This window comes from Bombina bombina, chromosome 9, assembly GCF_027579735.1.
Source record: "Bombina bombina isolate aBomBom1 chromosome 9, aBomBom1.pri, whole genome shotgun sequence".
NCBI classification, from domain to species: Eukaryota; Metazoa; Chordata; class Amphibia; order Anura; family Bombinatoridae; genus Bombina; species Bombina bombina.
Genome location: NC_069507.1, coordinates 142,641,556 through 142,669,051, shown reverse-complemented (window position 1 = coordinate 142,669,051; position 27,496 = coordinate 142,641,556).

The following is a 27,496-nucleotide window of genomic DNA, read 5'->3' as shown; positions in this document are numbered from 1 at the left end:
ACGTTCCTCACATGAATGATAGTAAATACGCCCCACTTTGTGGTAATAACAGCGATAGACGGGCTTGCGACGCTGGATCAAAATGTTAATACCTCTGTCCGAAAAACCTCTCTAATATAAGACTGAGCATTCAGTTTCCACGCAGTCAATCTTAGAGACTCTAGTTTTTTTTGAGTAGGAATGGACCTTGATCATAAGGTCTGCTCTATAAGGTAACCTACACGGAGGTGAAGGAGGACAATCTATTAGCTCAGCAAACCACGTCTTTGAGGCCAGGACGGTGCTATTAGTATCACCGGAACGTGCTCCTAATTGACGCGAGCCACTACTCGTGGAGGAAGGTCTAATGGAGGAAAAAGGCATAAGATATTGAACCTCCATGAAACCGCTAATGAGACTACTATTCGCTTGAGGCTCCTTCGATACCGACCCGTACCTTGGTAGATCGGTATAGAGATGAGCAGCCATAAGATCTATTTTTGGAATGCCCCATCTGAGAGTTATCCCCAAAAACACTGCGGGTGGAGACAGTTGCTTATTTTTAACCATCAGGATTCTAAACCTACTGTACCCTTCATGGCAGGTGTGATCTAGATAGAAACAAGACTGCAGAGTATTAGAACCATAGCACTTTGCAATGTTCTTGGAAAAAAACAAACACTGACATAAAATATGCATTATGATTTTTTCCATAACATTTCACATGTCAGCTCCCCCCCCCCCTTCATGGCACTCGCGAACCCCCCCCCCCCCCCCCCAGAAATGTTTCAGCCAAAAAAATAATAATCTGTAAAATAATAATAAAAAAATAATGCTTAGTGTATGACACTTTGTGGTGAGTGACTGGTGGTGGTCATGTACTTACCAGTCTAACAGCATTGCAGCAACAAGTTCGTCCAGACTACAGGCAGGGCAGGACAAGACAAGTAGTTGAAGACAGTGAAGTCAGTAGTCACATCACTTGACTCGCTGTCCGCACACTCACTGCTCTATCACTTGTGTTCGCTCCAGCATATAACACGACTGCTCCTACAGGCTCCACAAGAGTGATGTCACTCTGACTGTGAGAAGAAACCTGATTGGCTGAGGGCTCCAGAGGCTGCTTGAACAGCAGCTTCCTTCTGGAGCGTATGGGCCGCGATTAGCTTAAGCAGCACCACTTGGTGGCGCTTTCTCTTGCGGCAAGATATCCATGTTGTGCAATGGGAGGGCAGCTGAAGGCCTCACAGCCTCTCCTTCCTTGCACAATATGGATATAAATGGATTTAAACAAACTTGGGGTTACTAAGGCACTACTAACTTGTATTGCAGGAATATCGTTTCTTATATGATTTATCAGCCTACAAGTGTGCTGTAATCAATAAGTAAAGAATTAGGGGTGCTGTGTACTGGAGAAACGACAGAAAAAAATCAGTAAAAAACTGATATTAGTATACACTTGACTAGCACTCACATTCCTGCTCAAAAATTATTGAGATAGATAAGTTACACTGGGATGGAGTTGAAAGCACACACATTAAAATATAACTTTTAATCAAATATTTTTTTTTAAAACAATGTATTTACAAAAGGACACACATTTAAAATCAACGTTAGGATCATATTGGTTTATATACTCTGTAAATGGCCTCACAAGGGGTTGCCTTCAGGCTAGATAATAGTAAACTACAAATACTCGAATTCTATTGGCTTTGGGGAAAGTCACTAATAAGTATTAGTTTAGCCAATAAAACAGAGGTCCAAAATAATATGGCTGGCAATGTCACAGCAGTTTAAATTAAATGGAGAGTATGATGACGTACTGATGTAGTTTTAATCCACAATATATATGTGTCTCAGGACACAGGTGTCATGTGTACAGCTGGTTGCCAACTCTCCTATTAATCCTGTTAATGCAATATAACTATAGTAATTTGTATACCATAACTTTTGTATATGTAGTATTACCGGCCTATAACCTCTTGGATAAACCGAGTAATGTGGAGATATTAGTGAAATTAGATAATCACCAGGTACCTAATAATATTATTCCAAACTGAAAAATTACCAGCATTTACCTCTTAATAAGTGTACAGGGTACTATTGTGATTACTTGTTATTTAACAGTTATTGTCCGCTAAGGTTGGCGATAATGTATATTCCATTCCATTAGCTAAGGTACTTGCGTCTTGCATCTAATATCGTTGTCATCCACTAAGTGATATTGAATTTACACGTTGCTGATTCTAAGGGGGGTAGTTATCAAGCCGTCAACTTTTCTGACTTCGCCGGCCCAATACGCTCGCCTACCTTCGCCGCCGCGGACCTGAAAAAATACGCCTAAGTTATCAAAAAAAGCTGTCAAAAAGCCGCAGGGCGATGAGCAGCGGACTGTGAGAGTTATCACTCATCCGATCTCGCTGCTCTTCGGCTGTTTGACAGCTTTCTTGCTAGCCTGTCACTAAGCACCCACACTATCTACACTGTTCTACCCCCTATACCGGCGCCCCCGGAGCCCCCCGCAACTAAATAAAGTTACTAACCCCTAAAACGCCGCTCCTAGACCCTGCCGCAATTATTAAAAATGTATTAACCCCTAAACCGCCGCTCCTAGACCCCGCCGCAAGTCTTATAAATGTATTAACCCCTAAACCGTCGCTCCCGGACACCGCTGCCACCTACATTATACCTAGTAACCCCTATCCTGCCCCCCCTATACCACCGCCCTCTGTAATAAAGTTATTAACCCCTATCCTGCTGATCCCGCACCTCGCCGCAAATAAAAAAATAGTTTAACCCCTAAACCGCCGCTCCCTGAACCCGCAACCTATATTAAATTTATTAACCCCTATCCTGCCCCCCCTACACCGTCGCCACCTATAATAAATTTATTAACCCCTATCCTGCCCCCCACTACACCGCCGCCACTGTAATAAAATTATTAACCCCTAAACCTAAGTCTAACACTAACCCTAACACCCCCCCTAACTTAAATATTAATTAAATAAATCTAAATAATATTTCTATTATTAACTAAGTTAATCCTATTTAAAACTAAATACTTACCTATAAAATAAACTCTAATATAGCTACAATATAAATAATAATTATATTGTAGCTATCTTAGGATTTATTTTTATTTTACAGGTACCTTTCAATTTATTTTAACTAGGTACAATAGCTATTAAATAGTTATTAACTATTTAATAGCTACCTAGCTAAAATAAAGAGAAATTTACCTGTAAAATAAATCCTAACCTAAGTTACAATTACACCTAACACTACACTATACTTTAATAAATTATTCCTATTTAAAACTAAATACTTACCTGTAAAATAAACCCTAAGATAGCTACAATGTAATTAATAATTACATTGTATCTATTTTAGGATTTATATTTATTTTACAGGTAACTTTGTTTTTATTTTAGCTAGTTAGAATAGTTATTAAATAGTTATTAACTATTTAATAACTACCTAGCTAAAAGAAATACAAAATTACCTGTAAAATAAATCCTAACCTAAGTTACAATTACACCTAACACTACACTATCATTAAATTAATTAATTAATTAAACTACCTACAAATAACTACAATTAAATACAATTACATAAACTAACTAAAGTACAAAAAATAAAAAAAAGCTAAGTTACAAAAAATAAATAAAATAAGTTACAAACATTTAAAAACATATTACAACAATTTTAAGCTACTTACACCTAATCTAAGCCCCCTAATAAAATAACAAACCCCCCCAAAATAAAAAAATGCCCTACCCTATTCTACATTAAAAAAGTTCAAAGCTCTTTTACCTTACCAGCCCTTAAAAGGGCCTTTTGTGGGGGCATGCCCCAAAGTTCAGCTCTTTTGCCTGTAAAAGAAAAATACAACCCCCCCCAACATTAAAACCCACAACCCACATACCCCTAATCTAACCCAAACCCCCCTTAAAATAACCTAACACTAATCCCCTGAAGATCATCCTACCTTTAGTTGTCTTCACTCAGCCGAGCCACCGATGGAACTGAAGAGGACATCCGGACCAGCAGAAGTTATCCTCCAAGGGGCGCTGAAGAAATCTTCCATCCGATGAAGTGATCCTCCAAGCGGCGCTGAAGAAATCTTCCATCCGGGCGAGGTCATCTTCCAAGAGGCGCTGAAGAAGTCTTCTATCCGGGCGAGGTCATCGTCGAAGCCGGGTCTTGAATCTTCATCCCGCTGACGCGGAACATCCTCCTTTCCCGACGAACTACCGATGAATGAAGGCTCCTTTTAAGGGACGTCATCCAAGATGGCGACCCTGCAATTCCGATTGGCTGATAGGATTCTATCAGCCAATCGGAATTAAGGTAGGAAAAATCTGATTGGCTGATGGAATCAGCCAATCAGATTCAAGTTCAATCCGATTGGCTGATCCAATCAGCCAATCAGATTGAGCTTGCATTCTATTGGCTGTTCCGATCAGCCAATAGAATGCGAACTCGCCTGGATAGAAGACTTCTTCAGCGCTTCTTGGAAGATGACCTCGCCCGGATGGAAGATTTCTTCAGCGCCGCTTGGAGGATAACTTCATCGGATGGAAGATTTCTTCAGCGCCCCTTGGAGGATAACTTCTGCCGGTCCGGGTGTCCTCTTCAGTTCCATCGGTGGCTCGGCTGAGTGAAGACAACTAAAGGTAGGATGATCTTCAGGGGATTAGTGTTAGGTTATTTTAAGGGGGTTTTGGGTTAGATTAGGGGTATGTGGGTGGTGGGTTTTAATGTTGGGGGGGGTTGTATTTTTCTTTTACAGGCAAAAGAGCTGAACTTTGGGGCATGCCCCCACAAAAGGCCCTTTTAAGGGCTGGTAAGGTAAAAGAGCTTTGAACTTTTTTAATGTAGAATAGGGTAGGGCATTTTTTTATTTTGGGGGGGTTTGTTATTTTATTAGGGGGCTTAGATTAGGTGTAAGTAGCTTAAAATTGTTGTAATATGTTTTTAAATGTTTGTAACTTTTTTTTTTTTTTGTAACTTAGCTTTTTTTATTTTTTGTACTTTAGTTAGTTTATGTAATTGTATTTAATTGTAGTTATTTGTAGGTAGTTTAATTAATTTAATGATAGTGTAGTGTTAGGTTTAATTGTAACTTAGGTTAGGATTTATTTTACAGGTAATTTTGTATTTCTTTTAGCTAGGTAGTTATTAAATAGTTAATAACTATTTAATAACTATTCTAACTAGCTAAAAGAAATACAAAGTTACCTGTAAAATAAATATAAATCCTAAAATAGCTACAATGTAATTATTAATTACATTGTAGCTATCTTAGGGTTTATTTTACAGGTAAGTATTTAGTTTTAAATAGGAATAATTTATTAAAGTATAGTGTAGTGTTAGGTGTAATTGTAACTTAGGTTAGGATTTATTTTACAGGTAAATTTCTCTTTATTTTAGCTAGGTAAGCTATTAAATAGTTAATAACTATTTAATAGCTATTGTACCTAGTTAAAATAAATTGAAAGGTACCTGTAAAATAAAAATAAATCCTAAGATAGCTACAATATAATTATTATTTATATTGTAGCTATATTAGGGTTTATTTTATAGGTAAGTATTTAGTTTTAAATAGGATTAACTTAGTTAATAATAGAAATATGATTTAGATTTATTTAATTAATATTTAAGTTAGGGGGGTGTTAGGGTTAGTGTTAGACTTAGGTTTAGGGGTTAATAAATTTATTACAGTGGCGGCGGTGTAGTGGGGGGCAGGATAGGGGTTAATAAATTTATTATAGGTGGCGACGGTGTAGGGGGGGCAGGATAGGGGTTAATAAATTTAATATAGGTTGCGGCGGGTTCAGGGAGTGGCGGTTTAGGGGTTAAACTATTTTTTTATTTGCGGCGAGGGGCGGGATCAGCAGGATAGGGGTTAATAACTTTATTACAGAGGGCGGCGGTATAGGGGGGGCAGGATAGGGGTTAATAGGTATAATGTAGGTGGCGGTGGGCTCCGGGAGCGGTGGTTTAGGGGGTAATACATTTATTTAGTTGCAGCGGTGTAAGGGGGGACAGATTAGTGGTGTTTAGACTCGGGGTACATGTTAGGGTGTTAGGTGTAGACAGCTCCCATAGGAATGAATGGGATGTCTGTCAGCAGCGAACTTGTACTTTCGCTATGGTCAGACTCCCATTGATTCCTATGGGATCCGCCGCCTCCAGGCTGGCAGTTTGAAAACCAGGTACGCTGGGCCGTAAAAGTGCCGAGCGTACCTGCTAGTTTTTTGATAACTAGCAAAAGTAGTGAGATTGTGTCGCACTTGTGTGCGGAACATCTGGAGTGACGTAAGAATCGATCTGTGTCGGATGAAGTCCGGCGGATCGAAGTTTACGTCACAAAATTCTACTTTTGCCAGTCTGAAGCCTTTGATAACTAAGGCGAATCAGCCTCGCCACAAATACGCTGCGGAATTCCAGCGTATTTGAGGTTGACGGCTTGATAACTAGGCCCCTAAGTCTCATAACACACCTTGTTTAAAGGATATATGAGCAAAATTGCTGAGAATAGTTATTGAGTCTACGTGAATTTACCAGCCTGTATCATTAATGTCTTGCAAGTTGATGCAAAGTTAGATAGCCGAGCAATGTGCCTATAAGCTCGCAGATATTTGTTAATAATCTATGTACAACTAGTAAAGAGTTGATTTACCAGCCTATACCTTCTGGGTAGTAAAGATATACTCTATTCAATTAAATGCCCGGTATAACATTATATAGGTTAGTCCAACTATTGATTTTTGCTGAATACACTATTATGGACTGGCCCTTTGACAAAGCCAGGTTACTGGCGAAACATGTTAGGGGATAGTGGTGTTGCTTCATTTAAATTGTTAGCTATCATATTGGAGTAAGTTTGTGTTCTTAACTCACTACTCATGTATTTAAACTAAAATTATGTGACTTAGTTCGCAGTACTTTACAATTTAACCTCTGTAGGGGTTAATCAGGTTACATGCCGAACTATTAGTGTTCGGAAGACTACAAAGGTGTAGGCCGGTAACAATCATTATTAAAATCACAGCAAAATCGCTTTTGATAATTTAGTTGTGGCTACTTCTACATACAGCAGGGCTGAAAAAGTGCTATCGATAGTTTGGTATAGGCCGGTAAAAAATATGTATATCAGGTTGCTTACGGAGCTATCTGTGTTCAGTGAATCATAAAGGAATAGGCCGGTATAATATATAAATCTAGCTACTTGCAGAGTTATCTGTGTTCAGCTTATCATAAAGGTATAGGCGGGTAACTATTATTGTAATTCCAGTAAAACTCTTTTAGCTATCTGGCAGCGACAACCTTAAAGGGACACTGTACCCAATTTTTTTCTTTCGTGATTCAGATTGAGCATGAAATTTTAAGCAACTTTCTAATTGACTCCTATTATCAAATTTTCTTCATTCTCTTGTTATCTTGATTTGAAATGCAAGAATGTAAGTTTAGATGCCGGCCCACTTTTGGTGAACAACCTGGGTTGTCCTTGCTGATTGGTGGATAAATTCATCCATCAATAAAAAAGTGCTGTCCAGAGTACTGAAACAAAAAAAAAGCTTAGATGCCTTCTTTTTTAAATAATGATAGCAAGAGAACGAAGAAAAATTGATAATAGGAGTAAATTAGAAAGTTGCTTAAAATTGCATGCTCTTTCTGAATTACAAAAGAAAAAATTTGGGTACAGTGTCCCTTTAATACTCAGCTGGGCGGTCTGAACCCTATCGATAGTATGGTATAGGCCGGTACAATATGAATAAGTATACTATCGTGTATTAGAAACCTACACGGAGGTGAAGGCAGACACCTTGCAAAGCTATTTCATTACTATGGTTTAGGCCGGTATAAGCATGCCCACAACGCTATAGTCCAATATTATTTTTTAGCATCAGCATTTTGTGTCATACGGTGCTGAAATAAGGCTAATAAAGCATCTTGTTGTTTTGGAAAAGAATCTATGTGCATTAACATCTGTCAATACGGCACCTTAATATATATATCTGGGTATAAGTAAAGTTATAGGCCGGTCCATAATAGTGTATTCAGCAATAATCAATAGTTGGACTAACCTATATAATGTTATACCGGGCATTTAATTGAATAGAGTATATCTTTACTACCCAGAAGGTATAGGCTGGTAAATCAACTCTTTACTAGTTGTACATAGATTATTAACAAATATCTGCGAGCTTATAGGCACATTGCTCGGCTATCTAACTTTGCAGCAACTTGCAAGACATTAATGATACAGGCTGGTAAATTCACGCAGACTCAATAACTATTCTCAGCAATTTTGCTCATATATCCTTTAAACAAGGGGTGTTATGAGACTTAGAATCAGCAACGTGTAAATTCAATATCACTTAGTGGATGACAACGATATTAGATGCAAGACGCAAGTACCTTAGCTAATGGAATGGAATATACATTATCGCCAACCTTAGCGGACAATAACTGTTAAATAACAAGTAATCACAATAGTACCCTGTACACTTTTTAAGAGGTAAAGGCTGGTAATTTTTCAGTTTGGAATAATATTATTAGGTACCTGGTGATTATCTAATTTCACTAATATCTCCACATTACTCGGTTTATCCAAGAGGTTATAGGCCGGTAATACTACATATACAAAAGTTATGGTATACAAATTACTATAGTTATATTGCATTAACAGGATTAATAGGAGAGTTGGCAACCAGCTGTACACATGACACCTGTGTCCTGAGACACATATATATTGTGGATTAAAACTACATCAGTACGTCATCATACTCTCCATTTAATTTAAACTGCTGTGACATTGCCAGCCATATTATTTTGGACCTCTTTTTTATTGGCTAAACTAATACTTATTAGTGACTTTCCACAAAGCCAATAGAATTAGAGTATTTGTAGTTTACTATTATCTAACCTGAAGGCAACCCCTTGTGAGGCCATTTACAGAGTATATAAACTAATATGATCCTAACGTTGATTTTAAATGTGTGTCCTTTTGTAAATACATTGTTTTAAAAAAATTTTTTTGATTAAAAGTTATATTTTAATGTGTGTGCTTTCAACTCCATCCCAGTGTAACTTATCTATCTCAATAATTTTTGAGCAGGAATGTGAGTGCTAGTCAAGTAAGTGTACACTAATATCAGTTTTTTACTGATTTTTTTCTGTCATGGATATGGATGGGGCTGGAATGTAAATGTATTGCTTCGAGTAGTCAGGCAGTCTTTTTCTTCTATTTGAGAACAAAAGGGGGTGACCAATGGCACTACTGGTTGAAAATGTTCAAACTCTTAGTAACTGAGATATCTAGATCACTTACTGGTATGTGGTAAAATAGGTATTGAGTAAGATGGTGCTGTGTATTATCTTAACTTTAGAGAATACTAGTAGGTTAAGGAAACCCCTATAAAGAATACACATATAGCACTCAATAGTTATATTTGGATATACAGTAAATATAATTAACAAGGTATAGGTTCATATTATTGATACCACTTCTCAGTTAGAAATAGAGTGGAGATTACTTTATTTAAAATTTAACTTTTATTAATTCTTACAACTTTAAAATAAAGGGAAAATGTTTGTTTTTTTAACTTAAAAACACACAATTTATTGGGATCCCTATGTCCATCTGTATTGAAATTGAGTGTGATATTGACAATATGAGTCAAATTAGAGGTTTAAGAAAATAGTCAAATAAATTTGGTTGTCACTGTATACACTGCTGATGTGTAAATGATAGTCTGCAAAATATTGCAGTGCTATTTTGTATTTCAGCAGATATAGAGGGGTAGTTATCAAGCCGTCTACTTTACCTGCCTTCGCCGGTCCAATACGCCCGCCTAAGCTCGCCTCACATCGCCACCGCGGACCTGAATACGTTCGTCTAAGTTATCAAAAAAGCTGACAAAAAGCCGCGCGCCAAGTATGGGGCGATGAGCAGCGGACTGTGATAGTTATCACACATCCGATCTCGCTGCTCTTCGGCTTTTTGACAGCTTTATTGCTAGCCTGTCACTAAGCACCCACACTAACTACACTATTCTACCCCCTATACCGGCGCCCCCGGAGCCCCCCGCAACTAAATAAAGTTATTAACCCCTAAACCGCCGCTCTTAGACCCCGCCGCAACTCTTATAAATGTATTAACCCCTAAACCACCGCTCCCGGACCCCGCCGCCACCTAAATTATACCTAGTAACCCCTATCCTATACCGTCGCCACCTATAATACATTTATTAACCCCTATCCTGCCGATCCCGGACCCCACCGCAACTAAATAAATAGTTTAACCCCTAAACCGCCGCTCCCGGACCCCGCCGCAACTTATCTTAAACTTATTAACCCCTAATCTACCCCCCTACGCCGTCGCCACCTATAATACATTTATTAACCCCTATCCTTCCCCCCCCCTACACCGCCGCCACTGTAATAAAATTATTAACCCCTAAACCTAAGTCTAACACTAACCCTAACACCCCCCTAACGTAAATATTAATTAAATAAATCTAAATAATATTTCTCTTATTAACTAAGTTAATCCTATTTAAAACTAAATACTTACCTTTAAAATAAACCCTAATATAGCTACAATATAAATAATAATTATATTGTAGCTATTTTAGGATTAATTTTTATTTTACAGGCAACTTTCAATTTATTTTAACTAGGTACAATAGTTATTAAATAGTTATTAACTATTTAATAGCTACCTAGTTAAAATAAATAGAAATTTACCTGTAAAATAAAAACTAACCTAAGTTACAATTACACCTAACACTACACTATACTTAAATAAATTATTCCTATTTAAAACTAAATACTTACCTGTAAAATAAACCCTAAGATAGCTACAATATAATTGATAATTACATTGTAGCTATTTTAGGATTTATATTTATATTACAGGTAACTTTGTATTTATTTTAGCTAGTTAGAATAGTTATTAAATAGTTATTAACTATTTAATAACTACCTAGCTAAAAGAAATACAAAATTACCTGTAAAATAAATCCTAACCTAAGTTACAATTAAACCTAACACTACACTATCATTAAATTAATTAAATAAATTACCTACAAATAACTACAATTAAATACAATTACATAAACTAACTAAAGTACAAAAAATAAAAAAAGCTAAGTTACAAAAAATAAAAAAAATAAGTTACAAACATTTAAAAAATATTACAACAATTTTAAGCTACTTACACCTAATCTAAGCCCCCTAATAAAATAACAAAGCCCCCCAAAATAAAAAAATGCCCTACCCTATTCTAAATTAAAAAAAGTTCAAAGCTCTTTTACCTTACCAGCCTTTAAAAGGGCCTTTTGCGGGGCATGCCCCAAAGAATGCTGCTCTTTTGCCTGTAAAAGAAAAATACAACCCCCCCCAACATTAAAACCCACCACCCACATACCCCTAATCTAACCCAAACCCCCCTTAAATAAACCTAACACTACCCCCCTGAAGATCATCCTACCTTGAGTCGTCTTCGGCCAGCAGACCCACCGATGGAACTGAAGAGGAGATCCGGAGCAGCAGAAGTCATCATCCAGGCGGCGCTAAAGAAATCTTCCATCCGATGAAGTCATCATCCAGGCGGCGCTGAAGAAGTCTTCAATCCGATAGAAGTCTTCATCCAGGCGGCGTCTTCAATCTTCATCCATCCGGAGCGGAGCCATCTTCAGACGAGCCGACGCAGAGCCATCCTCTTCTTCCCGACGACTAACGACGAATGGATATTCCTTTAAGGGACGTCATCCAATATGGCGTCCCTTCAATTCCGATTGGCTGATAGGATTCTATTAGCCAATCGGAATTAAGGTAAGAAAAATCTGATTGGCTGATTGAATCAGCCAATCAGATTGAAGTTCAATCCGATTGGCTGATCCAATCAGCCAATCAGATTGAGCTCGCATTCTATTGGCTGATCGGAACAGCCAATAGAATGCGAGCTCAATCTAATTGGCTGATTGGATCAGCTAGGTAATTTTTAGGTAATTTTGTATTTCTTTTAGATAGGCAGTTATTAAATAGTTAATAACTATTTAATAACTATTGTACCTAGTTAAAATAAATTGAAATTTGCCAGTAAAATAAAAATAAATCCTAAGATAGCTACAATATAATTATTATTTATATTGTAGCTATATTAGGGTTTATTTTAAAGGTAAGTATTTAGTTTTAAATAGGATTAACTTAGTTAATAAGAGAAATATTATTTAGATTTATTTAATTAATATTTAAGTTAGGGGGGTGTTAGGGTTAGTGTTAGACTTAGGTTTAGGGGTTAATAAATTTATTACAGTGGCGGCAGTGTAGGGGGGGCAGGATAGGGGTTAATAAACTTATTATAGGTGGTGACGGTGTAGGGGGGGCAGGATAGGGGTTAATCAACTTATTATAGGTGGCGACGGTGTAGGGGGGGCAGGATAGGGGTTAATAAACTTATTATAGGTGGCGACGGTGTAGGGGGGGCAGGATAGGGGTTAATAAACTTATTATAGGTGGCGACGGTGTAGGGGGGCAGATTAGGGGTTAATAAGTTTAATATAGGTTGCGGCGGGGTCCAGAAGAGGCGGTTTAGGGGTTAAACTATTTATTTAGTTGTGGCGAGGTCCGGGATCGGCAGGATAGGGGTTAATAACTTTATTATAGGTGGCGACGGTATAGGGGGGCAGGATAGGGGTTAATAGGTATCATGTAGGTGGCGGCAGGGTCTGGGAGCGGCGGCGGTACCTGCTAGTTTTTTGATAACTAGCAAAAGTAGTCAGATTGTGCCGCACTTGTGTGCGGAACATCTTTAGTGACGTAAGAATCGATCTGTGTCGGACTGAGTCCGGCGGATCGAAGCTTACGTCACAAAATTCTACTTTTGCCGGTGTCTAGGGCTTGATAACTAAGGCGAATCAGCCTCGCCACAAATACGCGTATTTGAGGTTGACGGCTTGATAACTAGGGGCCATAGTGTTTGTTATTTGACATTGTATTATCAGTCACTAGATATTATCTTTCTTGTTCATAAAATGTATCAGTTACCAGTCTTATTTGGTAGATTCAATTAATTCATATACAAGGAAATGGACACATATAGGCAAGCAACGAATATATTAGTAATTGTTGCTGTTGTAACACTATTGAGCCTGTGATCAATCACACTGTTGCTCGGTGTATTCAGTTATCTATTTGATCAGATTAATATCCTATATATGTACCCCTTGTTATACAGTGGGGCAAAAAAGTATTTAGTCAGCCACCAATTGTACAAGTTCTCCCACTTAAGAAGATGAGAGAGGCCTGTAATTTTCATCATAGGTATACCTCAACTATGAGATACAAAATGTGGAAACAAATCCAGACAATCACATTGTCTAATTTGGAAATAATTTATTTGCATATTATGGTGGAAAATAAGTATTTGGTCACCTACAAACAAGCAAGATTTCTGACTCTCACAGACCTGTATCTTCTTCTTTAAGAGGCTCCTCTGTCCTCCACTCATTACCTGTATTAATGGCACCTGTTTGAACTTGTTTTCAGTATAAAAGACACCTGTCCACAACCTCAAACAGTCACACTCCAAACTCCACTATGGTGAAGACCAAAGAGCTGTCGAAGGACACCAGAAACAAAATTGTAGACCTGCACCAGGCTGGGAAGACAAATTCTGCAATAGGCAAGCAGCTTGGTGTGAAGAAATCAACTGTGGGAGCAATAATTAGAAAATGGAAGACATACAAGACCACTGATAATCTCCCTCGATCTGGGGCTCCACGCAAGCTCTCACCCCGTGGGGTCAAAATGATCACAAGAATGGTGAGCAAACATCCCAGAACCACATGGGGGGACCTAGTGAATGACCTGCAGAGAGCTGGGACCAACCTAACAAAGGCTATCATCAGTAACACACTACGTCGCCAGGGACTCAGATCCTGCAGTGCCAGATGCAGTGACGTGCAGTAATAGGAGGCAGGGGAGGCAGTGCCTACCCTGTCCAATCAGGGAAAAAAAGATTTAAATATTTATTTAAAATAAAAAAGTTTTTTTTTATGATTATTATTATTGGCACTCCCACCCGCCAAACCAAGGGGTACCCCCCCACCCCCAGATGGCGATTTTACAAAATGTACAGTATTATTATTTTTGTGCGCTTGCGCAGCAGCCAAAATCAGCATTTCCATTTGTTGCGCAATTAGGAGGCAGTGAGCCGGTCCCCTGCCCTCCAATAATTGCGCAACAATGGATTTAACTTACATACCTCTTTTTACATGTAGCTGCGCCACCCACTGGTGACTAGCCGGGCCCTCAGTAGCTCCAATGGAGGCGGTTCTCTAAACCGCCTCCATGATGAGCTCTACATCACTCAGCCAATCAGCATTCAGCACTGCCTGCTGATTGACAGAGTGAGTGACTTGTTGGTCACGTGACGTGACGTCGCGCCGGGCTTGTCAGTTCAGGGCAGCGGGAAGAAGAAGAAGAGAGGGAGCTTCTGCTGCTGCCACTGCGTGCCCATCTCTAAAAGTGCTGCTGGCCTGACACTGACAGTGAGCTCAGCTTGTGTGCTCAGCCTCATTGAGTCAGTCAGTGACAGGCAGGCAGCAGCTGCGGTTCACATTGTGGCTGAGAAGCCTGAAGGAGCAAGGAGGAGGTCCTGGAGGACTTGAGGAGAGACGAGTAGTCACTAGTCAAGACTACTACTGTGTCTATGTGGCGCGTGTGCAGGCGGCTTGGAGAAGACTAGTGACCGGTCCCAGGGGCCAGGCCAGGAGGAGCCGAGTGTAGGAGGAGGACAGGAGTGGAGCGGACGCGGAGCTCAGCCACGTGGGTGGAGTGTGGAGTGTGGAGGAGTCTGAGTCACTGTCATCATTTAGCTCAGGTAAAGACCACCAGGACACCAGGTTAGAACCTAGCTAGGCCAAGTGTGCTCTCTGTGCTGTGCAGCCCTGAACTCCTGAGAGTTTGCTGAGCTGGCCTGGCCTGTCTCTCCCCCCTCCCTGTGTCTCTCCCCCCTCCCTCCCTCCCTGTGTCTCTCCCCCCTCCCTGTCTCTCCCCCCTCCCTGTGTCTCTCCCACCTCCCTGTGTCTCTCCCCCCTCCCCTGTGTCTCTCCCCCTCCCTCCCCTGTGTCTCTCCCCCTCCCTCCCCTGTGTCTCTCCCCCCTCCCTCCCCTGTGTCTCTCCCCCCTCCCTCCCTCCCTGTGTCTCTCCCCCTCCCTCCCTCCCTCCCTCCCTCCCTCCCTGTGTCTCTCCCCCCTCCCTCCCTGTGTCTCTCCCCCCTCCCTCCCTCTCTGTTTCTCTCCCCTGTCTCTATCCCCCCTCTCCCCTGTCTCTATCCCTCCTGTCTCTATCCCCCCTGTCTCTATCCCCCCTCTCCCCTGTCTCTATACCCCCTATCCCCTGTCTCTATCCACCCTCTCCCCTGTCTCTCTCCCCCCTCTGTCTCTCTCTCTCTCCCCTTCTCTCTCTCTCTCTCCCCTCTGTCTCTCTCTCTCTCTCCCCTCTGTCTCTCTCTCTCCCCTCTGTCTCTCTCTCTCCCCTCTGTCTCTCTCTCTCTCCCCTCTGTCTCTCTCTCTCTCTCCCCTCTGTCTCTCTCTCTCTCTCCCCTCTCTCTCTCTCCCCTCTGTCTCTCTCTCTCTCTCCCCTCTGTCTCTCTCTCTCTCTCTCTCTCCCCTTTGTCTCTCTCCCTCTCCCCTCTGTCTCTCTCTCTCTCCCCCTCTGTCTCTCTCTCTCTCTCTGTCTGTCTCTCCCCCTCTGTCTCTCCCCCTCTGTCTCCTCTCTCTCTCTCTCTCTCTCTCTCTCCCCCTCTGTCTCTCTCTCCCCTCTGTCTGTCTCTCCCCTCTGTCTGTCTCTCTCTCTCTCTCTCTCTCTCTCCCTCCTCTCTCTCTTTCCCCTCTGTCTCTGTCTCTCTCTCCCCTCTGTCTGTCTCTCTCTCTCCCCTCTCTGTCTCTCTCTCTCCCCTCTGTCTCTCTCTCTCCCCTCTGTCTCTCTCTCTCTCTCTCTCCCCTCTGTCTCCTCTCTCTCTCTCCCTCTCTCTCTCTCTCTCTCTCTCTCTCCCCTCTGTCTCTCTCTCCCCTCTGTCTGTCTCTCTCTCCCCTCTGTCTCTCTCTCTCTCCCTCCCCTCTCTCTCTCTCTCTCTCTCTCCCCTCTGTCTCTCTCTCTCTCTCTCTCTCTCTCTCTCTCTCTCTCCCTCCCTCCCCTCTCTCTCTCTCCTCTCTCTTCCTCTCTCTCTCCCCTCTGTCTCTCTCTCCCCTCTGTCTCTCTCTCCCCTCTGTCTCTCTCTCCCCTCTGTCTCCCTCTCTCTCCCCTCTCTCTCTCTCTCCCCCCCCTCAGTCTCTCCCTCCCCCTCTGTCTCTCCCTCCCCCTCTGTCTCTCCCTTTCTCCCTCCCCCTCTGTCTCTCTCTCTCCCCTCTGTCTCTCTCTCTCTCTCCCTCTCCCCTCTGTCTCTCTCTCTCTCCCCTCTGTCTCTCTCTCTCCCCTCTGTCTCTCTCTCTCTCCCCTCTGCCTCCTCTCTCTGTCTCCTCTCTCTCTCTCCCCTCTCTCTCTCTCTCCTCTCTCTCTCTCCCCTCTCTCTTTCTCCCCTCTGTCTGTCTCTCTATCTCCCCTCTGTCTCTCTCTCCCCTCTGTCTCTCTCTCCCCTCTGTCTCTCTCTCCCCTCTGTCTCTCTCTCTCTCTCTCTCTCTCTCTCTCTCTCCTCTGTCTCTCTCTCCCCTCTGTCCCCTCTGTCTCTCTGTCTCTCTCTACCTCCTCTCTCTCTCTCCCCTCTGTCTCTATCCCCTCTGTCTCCCTCTCTCTCACCCCTCTCTCTCTCTCTCTGCCTCCCCCTCTGTCTCTCCCTCCCCCTCTGTCTCTCTCTCCCCCTCTGTCTCTCCCTTTCTCCCTCCCCCTCTGTCTCTCTCCCCTCTGTCTCTCTCTCTCCCCTCTGTCTCTCTCTCTCTCCCCTCTGTCTCTCTCTCTCCCCTCTGTCTCTCTCTCTCCTCTGTCTCTCTCTCCCCTCTGTCTCTCTCTCCCCTCTGTCTCTCTCTTTCTCTCCCCTCTGTCTCTCTATCCCCTCTGTCTCCCTCTCTCTCTCTCCCCTCCCTCTCTCTCTCTCTCTCTCTCTGTCTCTCCCTCCCCCTCTGTCTCTCCCTCCCCCTCTGTCTCTCTCTCTCTCCCCTGTCTCTCTATTTCTCTCCCTCTCCCCCTCTGTCTCTCTCTAGCCATCTCTCTCTCCCTGTCTCTCCCACCCCCTCTGTCTCTCTCCTTACGTGTCTCATTCTCCCCCATGGTCTCTTTCTCTGTCTCTCTCTCCTCTGTCTCTATTTGTGTCTCTCTCTCCCTGTCTCTCCCACCCCCTCTGTCCAATTTACATCTAATATCTAATTTCCTTCATTCTCTTGATATCCTTTGTTGAAAATCATATCTAAATATGCTCAATCGCTGCTGATTGGTGGCTGCACAATCGATACCTCATGTGATTGGCTCACCCATGTACATTGCTATTTCTTCAACAAAGGATATCTAAAGAATGAAGACATATCCTAGCCAGTGCCTCACCTGTCTCCGACCTCACTGCACGTCACTGGCCAGATGTGTCCCTCTGCTTAAGCCAGTACATGTCCGGGTCCGTCTGAAGTATGCTAGAGAGCATTTGGATGATCCAGAAGTGGATTGGGAGAATGTCATATGGTCAGATGAAACCAAAGTAGAACTTTTTGGTAGAAACACAACTCGTCGTGTTTGGAGGAGAGAAAATGCTGAGTTGCAACCAAAGAACACCATACCTACTGTGAAGCATGGGGGTGGCAATATCATGCTTTGGGGCTGTTTCTCTGCAAAGGGAACAGGATGACTGATCCGGGTACATGAAAGAATGAATAGGGCCATGTATCGTGATATTTTGAGTGCAAACCTCCTTCCATCTGCAAGGGCATTGAAGATGAAACGTGGCTGGGTCTTTCAGCATGACAATGATCAGTATAAAAGACACCTGTCCACAACCTCAAACAGTCACACTCCAAACTCCACTATGGTGAAGACCAAAGAGCTGTCGAAGGACACCAGAAACAAAATTGTAGACCTGCACCAGGCTGGGAAGACTAATTCTGCAATAGGCAAGCAGCTTGGTGTGAAGAAATCAACTGTGGGAGCAATAATTAGAAAATGGAAGACATACAAGACCACTGATAATCTCCCTCGATCTGGGGCTCCACGCAAGATCTCACCCCGTGGGGTCAAAATGATCACAAGAACGGTGAGCAAACATCCCAGAACCACACGGGGGGACCTAGTGAATGACCTGCAGAGAGCTGGGACCAACCTAACAAAGGCTATCGTCAGTAACACACTACGCCGCCAGGGACTCAGATCCTGCAGTGCCAGATGTGTCCCTCTGCTTAAGCCAGTACATGTCCGGGCCCGTCTGAAGTATGCTAGAGAGCATTTGGATGATCCAGAAGTGGATTGGGAGAATGTCATATGGTCAGATGAAACCAAAGTAGAACTTTTTGGTAGAAACACAACTCGTCGTGTTTGGAGGAGAGAAAATGCTGAGTTGCAACCAAAGAACACCATACCTACTGTGAAGCATGGGGGTGGCAACATCATGCTTTGGGGCTGTTTCTCTGCAAAGGGAACAGGATGACTGATCCGGGTACATGAAAGAATGAATAGGGCCATGTATCGTGATATTTTGAGTGCAAACCTCCTTCCATCTGCAAGGGCATTGAAGATGAAACGTGGCTGGGTCTTTCAGAATGACAATGATCCCAAACACACCACCCGGGCAACGAAGGAGTGTGTAACGTTATGGGCTGTCTCTTTAAGGATATACCAAGGCAAGGTTATATAAGTCTCCTCCCTTTCCTGCCTCAGTGCTAAGTAATTTGTAGTTGAAGGCATAACAGGCTGAATCTAACTTTAGCTTAGCCAAATTCAAGTGATTTATACTGTGCTTTATTTTGCTGTTACATTTCAGCTTGAATCTGTTTGCAACACTGTTGCCAAATCTTTAGTTACTTTGATTCTGCCAAACGCTGTGTTCACAGCACTTGCTGCTCAGAGGGATCAGATTACTTTCTCTGACACCTGAAGCTGCAGCACACTGAGACGCCAGCGCTATCACTTCCCTGCACTTACCAGTAACGCTTACAGCACGCAGCAGACACGCTGAGCGTCCTCTTACAACAGTCTCACAGGATCTGGCACCGGAGCTCCACGCTGCATACCTGAGTACACGCAACTAACATATTACTTGCCAGACCATCTCCTAAGCACGCAGGATCAGTGAGTAACACTCTCCTATAATTTCAATTACATATCTGTGACTGGATCTCTCACTTATTCTGTGATCTTGTTATATCTTGTATGCTTGCTTACAATAGCGGTACCGCTACAAGCAACGCCCAGCAGGAGACATTTATTTCTGTTAAGTCAGCCCTATATCATAGCTGCTTACTACTTATTGGAAACTGACTTCTTACAAGGGAATAACGTTCCAGCTGGATAGCTCTAAAGAACCTCTTCACTATAAGAGTTTTCTATTAATGGACATTGTGAAAGTACAGCTGTACTACCCCTAACTTATAATTAAACACACATTACTTTATGTCCTCATATCTCTCAGTATCTAATTTCTATCTATCTATTGGGTGCTTATTTGGTTGTGCACTTTATGTTCTACTCCTCATTAAGATGTGTGTCATGACTAATGCTTTCTTACACACTATTGGTTGTTTCTATTTCCTTCCTGACTTCTCTTAAGTCCCCTCATGTCAATGAGCAAAATCCTGACTCTCTTTGTTTAAGAGTCTAAGGTGTGGTGTGAGACTGAGTGGCAAAGATTGCATGCAATTCTCCTATAAACATTCTTACTTGCCTTACATATTACTTAGCCGTAAATTATTGCTTCCAATCTTTTGCTACAGGTATGGATCTAAGTGACCTATCAACAAGGGTAGGCACCCTCTCTCAAAATATGGATCTCATGCTCCAGGGCTTACGTGAAATCAAGTCTGAAAATGAACAACTGAGAAAGTTCATAAATGAACAAATGACATTGAAGACGGCAACTTCTGATTTACCTGAACCACAGGTCTGCCCCCCTGAAAAGTTCTCTGGTGACAGAACCCGTTTTAGGGATTTTCAAAATTCCTGTACTCTATTTTTCCAGCTCAAACCAAAAACCTACCCCACTGGTCGTGTACGTGTACTCACCGTTATATCTTACCTCTCAGGTGAGGCTAGAACTTGGGCAAACACATTCTACGAGTCAAATGATCCCATTCTTGATTCCCTGGACTCTTTCTTTACCGCGATGTCACAACTCTACCAAGATCATGACAAGCAGTGCTCAGCAGAAACAGCCATTAGGGCATTGAAACAGGGTAGACGTCCAGTCGAAGATTATATTACAGAATATAAAAGGTGGGCTCCAGACACCCTCTGGAACGAACACGCTCTAAAAAACCAATTTCGTCTCGGCCTAAGTGAGAACGTAAAGGATGAGCTGGCACGCATATCTATGCCGACCAGCTTGGACTGTCTCATAGCCCTCAGTATTTCCATCGACAGACGTCTACGTGAAAGAAAGTCTGAAAGGGCACACTCAGACTTCCCCACAAGAAGATTCATTACCTCTGCTCCCACGATCAGGGCGACTGAAGAACCCATGGAAATAGCTTTTGTAAAAGGTCCGTTAAAACCGGAAGAAAAAGCTCGACGTAAGCATCTCAATCTGTGCATGTACTGTGCTGCTCCAGATCACACCATAAAGGATTGCCCCAATCTCCCTAGACAGCGGAAGGGTAAGTCCCTAGTAGACTATTATATATAAAAATCAGTGCGCCAAATTCCAATATATAAATTGGAAGAAACAAACAAACAGAGTATCAAAATTAAAATTAAAAACACCTATACAAATATATACAAAGTGACAACTGCAAAAATAAAAACAGTGTGGTTAAAAACCCAATCAAACCAATATTGTAAATGGTGGAAATATAGTATTGGACAGTTCATCTAGTCCATAATCCAAATCCTGAAATCTGGAACGGATGGCAGGCTACTTCTTCGAATTTCTTGTTGGTGTCCCAAGATGTTAAACTCTGCAGAAGTGAATGATAAAAAAAGAAGGCGCCACCATAGTGCACAATCAGATGATAATAACACGCCAATAAAACAAGTAAGACCGTACTTACAAGCTGTATGACACTTGAGAAGTGTCACAAACGCCTTCTGGACTGTTAGGAGTCGTCCAGCTAACTCACACTGATGGATTTCAGAATTCCTCTGGGGTGTGAGGGCGGCGATGGTCAAAAGCAAAACGGCATCCAGCAACAGAGGTTTCACAGAGCCGGCTCGTCTTGTACTATCCACTGTTATTGTAGGTACATTGATGGATACAATGTAACAGATGGATCAATGAGATGAGTAAATGAATGAATAAAGGAAAATTCGTGGCAAAAGTCTTGTAAAAGTGAACAGACTTTATTTAGAGTACATAAGCACAACGACCGAGAAACGTTGTGCTTATGTACTCTAAATAAAGTCTGTTCACTTTTACAAGACTTTTGCCACGAATTTTCCTTTATTCATTCATTTACTCATCTCATTGATCCATCTGTTACATTGTATCCATCAATGTACCTACAATAACAGTGGATAGTACAAGAGGAGCCGGCTCTGTGAAACCTCTGTTGCTGGATGCCGTTTTGCTTTTGACCATCGCCGCCCTCACACCCCAGAGGAATTCTGAAATCCATCAGTGTGAGTTAGCTGGACGACTCCTAACAGTCCAGAAGGCGTTTGTGACACTTCTCAAGTGTCATACAGCTTGTAAGTACGGTCTTACTTGTTTTATTGGCGTGTTATTATCATCTGATTGTGCACTATGGTGGCGCCTTCTTTTTTTATCATTCACTTCTGCTAAGTCCCTAGTAGAGTCTGTGTGTCGTGTTACTGCTGACAAAACCTCATCTCATTTGTCATTCTCTGTTTCTCTACAGTGGCAGCAGCAGCAAGTCCTTACTCAAGCCGTGATTGACTCCGGAGCAAACGGAGACTTCATTGATTATGATTTTGTTTGTGCACATAAAATTCCTTTAATTAAGAAAATAAATTCACTACCTATTAAACTTGTGGATGGCTCTTCTATTAAATCAGGCCCAATAACACACCAGACAGCACCTATACATTTAGCTTTCACATCTGGGCACACTGAGATTATTGTGTTAGAAGTTATACACACGCCTTTGTTCCCTTTGATACTAGGTCTTCACTGGCTTAAGCTTCACAACCCCAACATACTCTGGGGAACAGGTGAATTAAGTTTCAACTCCAATACCTGCACACGGACCTGCAATACAACCTGTCCTCGGATACTCCTGCACATCTCTGAGGTCCGTATACCTCCTTGTTACCAGGAATTCGCCGACGTATTTGATAAAAAGGAAGCTCAAGTATTACCACCCCACAGGCCCTACGATTGCCCTATCGATTTGCTTCCTAATTCCTCAGTTCCATACGGGCGAATCTATCCTCTATCTGATCCAGAACTTAGACATTTGAAGGAATACCTCGATGAGAACCTCCGCAAAGTTTTCATCAGACCTTCCATTTTTTCAGCAGGTGCTGGTATATTCTTCATCAGGAATAAAGACCAGAGCCTTCAACCTATTATAGACTATAGGGAATTGAATGCCCGGACTAAAAAGAATAGGTATCCATTACCCCTCATACCAGAACTAATCGAACGACTACAAGGGGCAAAGGTTTTTCCAAACTGGACCTTCGCGGGGCATACAACCTGGTTCGCATCAGGAAAGGAGACGAGTGGTTAACTGCTTTCCGCACCAGGTATGGCCTGTTCGAATACAGAGTTATGCCTTTCGGACTCTGCAATGCCCCCGCTACCTTCCAGCATTTCATGAACAATCTTTTCCGGGACTTGCTGGATGTCATAATGGTTGTCTATCTCGACGATATACTAATTTATTCTGATACAATGGAGAATCATATAAAACATGTCAAGACTGTCCTCACTCGCCTACAAGCAAATTCACTCTACGTAAAAGTTGAAAAATGTATCTTTAACTCCCAGTCCATATCCTTCCTTGGCTACCGAATATCGCCATCTGGAATTGAGATGGAGGATAGCAAGGTAGATGCCATCAGAAATTGGCCTACACCCAAATCCAAAAAGGATATACAGAGATTCATAGGGTTCGCAAACTTTTACCGAAAGTTCATTCAACGCTTCTCTTCTATCATTAAACCCATGACAACTTTAACCAAGAAAAATCATGTCTTTAAATGGAATGAACAAGCAGATGTGGCTTTTCAAACTCTAAAACAGAGATTCATGACAGCACCTATTCTGCAATTTCCCGACCCAACATTACCCTACGTGTTGGAAGTCAACGCCTCTGACCACGCAATCGGTTTAGTCTTATCTCAACGTAAAAGTTCTGCTCATCCGCTACACCCTGTGTCTTATTTCTCTAGACTGATGAACAGTGCTGAACTGAACTACGGAGTAGGGGAGAAAGAATTGCTAGCAATTAAGGCCTCCCTAGAGTTTTGGAGGCATCTACTAGAGGGAACTCCTGCACCGATAGTCATATATACAGACCATAGGAACCTTCAGTTCCTAAAGATCAATAAAACCCTGAGTTCACGCCAGGTAAGATGGAGTCTTTTCTTCAGTCGGTTTAACTATGTAATAACTTATAGACCCGGAACAAAAAACGGCAAGGCTGATGCCTTATCAAGGAGAGATCCCAGACCTGATGATTGTATACCTGTGGATAACATAATTCCCAGAGACAGGTTGATTGGACTTACCACTACAAGCAATACACACCTCAAAATGAGGCAAGAGGAAGAATGCCATACAGACTCCCTGCACCTACAGAAGGCTTCCAACGGACTCTGGTACAAAGGGAAACTCCTATTCGTTCCTACTTCCTTGAGACAAAATATTCTGAAAACCTCACATGATGGCCTCTTGGCAGGTCACCCGGGATTACATAAAACTCTTGATCTTATTCGCAGAGAATATTGGTGGCCACATATGACCCGAGATGTGAAGGACTATGTTGCTACTTGTTCTATTTGTTCACAGAACAAACACTCTAGACAACTACCCTGTGGATACCTCCTTTCCCTTCCTATACCGCAGAGACCGTGGATGGCAATTGCTATGGACTTTATAGTGGATTTACCCCCTTCTGCCAATCATAACACAATCCTTGTGGTCATTGATCACTTCTCCAAGATGGCTCATTTTATACCTGCTATAGGATTACCAACAGCCAAAGAAACTGCGCGTCTTTTTCTGAAACACATAGTCCGTTTACATGGACTCCCGGACTCTGTAACAACAGATAGAGGTTCCCAGTTCACCTCCCGGTTTTGGACAAACCTCTGTAGCATACTGAAGATTGAGAGACGTATGTCAACCGCCTACCATCCCCAAACTAATGGTCTCTGCGAAAGAGCTAACCAAACTCTAGAGCAATTTCTGCGTTGCTACTGTTCATCCCAACAAGACGATTGGTTAACCCTGTTGCCTTTCGCTGAATTCTCATTCAACAACACAGTCAATATTTCTACAAAGGCTACTCCTTTCTTCATCAACTATGGATTCCATCCAACTTACCATTTGAACAATCAATCTCAAACTGAATCTCCTGTGGTGAACGAATTCCTCAATTCCATTGCACATGGATTTACTGCTATACAGGCTATTCTGCTTGAGGCTCAACAAAGTCAAAAACGTTACTACGACCTTCGGAGATCAACTACACCACCCTACCAGATTGGTGATAAGGTCTGGTTGTCCACAAAACATCTAAGATTATCTGTACCATCCAAAAAACTGGCTCCCCTCTTTATCAGACCCTTCTCCATTGAAAAAGTGCTAAACCAAAACGCTGTTAGGTTGAGTCTTCCTACCACCTACAAGATCCACCAGGTCTTTCATGCTGCTCTACTGAAGCCGTATAAGCAGATGAGACCGGGTTCTTCTTCCCAGTCCATCCCAGTTCCTACGGTACCTGATGACCTGTACGAGGTCCAGTTTATCCTTGATTCACGATACCGAAGAGGACGACTCCAGTACCTAATCAGATGGAAAAACTTCAGTGCTGAGGAGGATTTGTGGGAACCTTCTTCCAATCTCTCAGCTCCACGATTGATCTCAGAATTTCATCGTAAACACCTGGACAGGCCTGGACCCTGATCCGCGGAGCGGCTCCCTAGGAGGGGTATCCTGTAACGTTATGGACTGTCTCTTTAAGGATATACCAAGGCAAGGTTATATAAGTCTCCTCCCTTTCCTGCCTCAGTGCTAAGTAATTTGTAGTTGAAGGCATAACAGGCTGAATCTAACTTTAGCTTAGCCAAATTCAAGTGATTTATACTGTGCTTTATTTTGCTGTTACATTTCAGCTTGAATCTGTTTGCAACACTGTTGCCAAATTTATAGTTACTTTGATTCTGCCAAACGCTGTGTTCACAGCACTTGCTGCTCAGAGGGATCAGATTACTTTCTCTGACACCTGAAGCTGCAGCACACTGAGACGCCAGCGCTATCACTTCCCTGCACTTACCAGTAACGCTTACAGCACGCAGCAGACACGCTGCGCGTCCTCTTACAACAGTCTCACAGGATCTGGCACCGGAGCTCCACGCTGCATACCTGAGTACACGCAACTAACATACTACTTGCCGGACCATCTCCTAAGCACGCAGGATCAGTGAGTAACGCTCTCCTATAATTTCAATTATGGATCTCTCACTTATTCTGTGATCTTGTTATATCTTGTATGCTTGCTTACAATAGCGGTACCGCTACAAGCAACGCCCAGCAGGAGACATTTATTTCTGTTAAGTCAGCCCTATATCATAGCTGCTTACTACTTATTGGAAACTGACTTCTTACAAGGGAATAACGTTCCAGCTGGATAGCTCTAAAGAACCTCTTCACTATAAGAGTTTTCTATTAATGGACATTGTGAAAGTACAGCTGTACTACCCCTAACTTATAATTAAACACACATTACTTTATGTCCTCATATCTCTCAGTATCTAATTTCTATCTATCTATTGGGTGCTTATTTGGTTGTGCACTTTATGTTCTACTCCTCATTAAGATGTGTGTCATGACTAATGCTTTCTTACACACTATTGGTTGTTTCTATTTCCTTCCTGACTTCTCTTAAGTCCCCTCATGTCAATGAGCAAAATCCTGACTCTCTTTGTTTAAGAGTCTAAGGTGTGGTGTGAGACTTGCATGCAATTCTCCTATAAACATTCTTACCTGCCTTACAGAGTGGCTTTGTAAGAAGCATTTCAAGATCCTGGAGTGGCCTAGCCAGTCTCCAGATCTCAACCCCATAGAAAACCTTTGGAGGGAGTAGGAAGTCCGTGTTGCCCAGCGACAGCCCCAAAACATCACTGTTCTAGAGGAGATCTGCATGCAGGAATGAGCCAACATACCAGCAACAGTGTGTGACAACCTTGTGAAGACTTACAGAAAACGTTTGACCTCTGTCATTGCCAACAAAGGATATATAACAAAGTATTGAGATGAACTTTTGATATTGACCAAATACTTATTTTCCACCATAATTTGCAAATAAATTCTTTCCAAATCAGAGAATGTTATTGTCTGGATTTGTTTCCACATTTTGTCTCTCATAGTTGAGGTATACCTATGATGAAAATTACAGGCCTCTCCCATCTTCTTAAGTGGGAGAACTTGCACAATTGGTGGCTGACTAAATACTTTTTTGCCCCACTGTATGTAACGGTTTATTGTTCAGCCTGAAGGTGTTAACTATATGCAAAAAAGGGTTACACTTAGCAGTTAAGTATTGCTGATATTAAACAAAAATAATTAGTAGCCGTGGCTTCAATACGTTGTAAATGTTTTGTGCAAATAAGGCATAGTTTGACAGATCGTTGTGCTTTGTTACTAAAATAACATTACTAGGTTTAAGATAGCCTAGCTGAAAAAGGTTTATGTTTGGTAAGCTTAAAGCTTTGGAGTATAGATATAAGACTAGTGTGTGCAAGTTTTCACTATTATTTAAATAGATTAATGTCAGAGACATTAGAAATCCCTTCATTCAGAAATAGCTATAAAATTGAGCTATATAATCAACTAGAAATGCTAGTCGTCACTCGAAGCACACCTCATATGAATAAACATGTTCTATGCCTGGGCTCAAAACCCCTCCATATAGACAACATGGGGAACATAAATATAAACCTATTAGTGTCGAAGAGCACTTAAGAATATATACGTACAAAGTATATCACCAACATTTACAAATCTCACTATTACGGATACCAGACTGTCAAGGATACCCCTACTACTTGGCTATCTGCTTATCACACCGGTTTTGTCACTTTCATGGATCACGGGATCTCCCAGACTCTTGCTGTCTATTATTTTACTATTTGTACTTCATCAGGAAAGAGCTGATCCCTGACCGCTTAAACCCTTCTCGGCTGG